Source organism: Ctenocephalides felis, unplaced genomic scaffold (assembly GCF_003426905.1).
Source record: "Ctenocephalides felis isolate EL2017-DRISC unplaced genomic scaffold, ASM342690v1 CF-g0.4_SCAFFOLD_00845, whole genome shotgun sequence".
In the NCBI taxonomy this organism is placed as follows: domain Eukaryota; kingdom Metazoa; phylum Arthropoda; class Insecta; order Siphonaptera; family Pulicidae; genus Ctenocephalides; species Ctenocephalides felis.
In genome coordinates, this window is record NW_020536999.1 from 47894015 (window position 1) to 47895407 (window position 1393).

Here is a 1393-nt window from a genome sequence, read left to right on the forward strand (position 1 = left end):
TTTTCGGGCGCATGGATCAACCGAGTTAAATGTGCAAAAATTGGCAGTTTTTGAGAGAACTAAGCAATGCTTGTGTTGTGTTAATTTTCAAAAAAAAATTTTTGGATATCAAAAATAATTCCAATTTTAATTTTTTTCTAGCTAAAGTTCTAAAGCTTAATTATATACTTCAAATAAATAATATTAACTTTGCAATTGAGTTCATATAATTCTTATAAATATTAGACAATGTCCTTCATTTTAAATTCGATTGATTAAGTTTTGTTAATTTACTTTTCTGTAGACAAATATAAGTTGCAGTATTTATAATAATCTATTTGAAAACTTTTTATGTTCCTCGAATTTTTCATTATACGGAAAGTTTTAGCAATTTGCCTTAAGGCACGATGCCATACACCATTAGTTATTAGTTTAAACCTATAATTTTTTTAATGCTGCTTCTGTATACATTTGTTTAGTATTCAAGGACCAATATTCCAAGATTTTCATTCTAAAAATCCAAACTAAATTTTACTTTTAAAGAAATTGGTTTAATTTTACCATAAGGTAGAGAATGAAGTTTATCGAGTTAAAATATCTGAGTTTTTATGCTGGATATTACTCACGAATTTTAATTTAATAACTCAAAAGCATATTTTTGGTGTATTGTAGCATATTATAAACTATGTTGGAGTGAGCAGATATTTAATACAGCTTTCATATTGAATATCAGGAAAGATCATAAAATTACAATAAAAAATAATGTAATTTCTAATTGGAAGCTATGCTGTTTGAGATTCTGGCCTCAAAATTAGAGATACTGATATGAGCATATTAATTAATAATAGCAATCATGAAACAATTTTTTTAAAGCAAAAGATTTTTTTTAAACTGAAATATTTTGAAGATTTTAATGCAATTGATTTCATGAATTAGTTTATTCTAATAATAGTAATCATTTATTCACTATTTTTTCTGTGTGAAATGTAAAACGATATGAAGCAGGTTTTGTCTAGTGTTTGCATATAGAATCCTGAAAAAAAAATAGTACATATTTACATTACATCACTCATATGTAAATTGCTTACACTAAAATCACAATTTTCAATTGTGTTAAAATATTCTTTAGTTTCTCAATCTGTGTCCGCAAAACCTACCGCGAATCTGAGTTTGAAAAGCTGTAATTGATCTAATAACAACTTGTTGGAATGAGTATTACAAACGAGTATGTGTAATTACGGATAAACTTGTAGTATGTAAAACCGTAACATTCAGATATGTAATGTGGAGGAATTAAATCATATTCAATACAGCAAAAAAGCTGGTTCAATAAATAGCAATTTCACACGAACAAAGAATGCTTTGAAAAAGTTAAAATATAGCAAAGGTTATCTATCTTTATGATGAATAAATA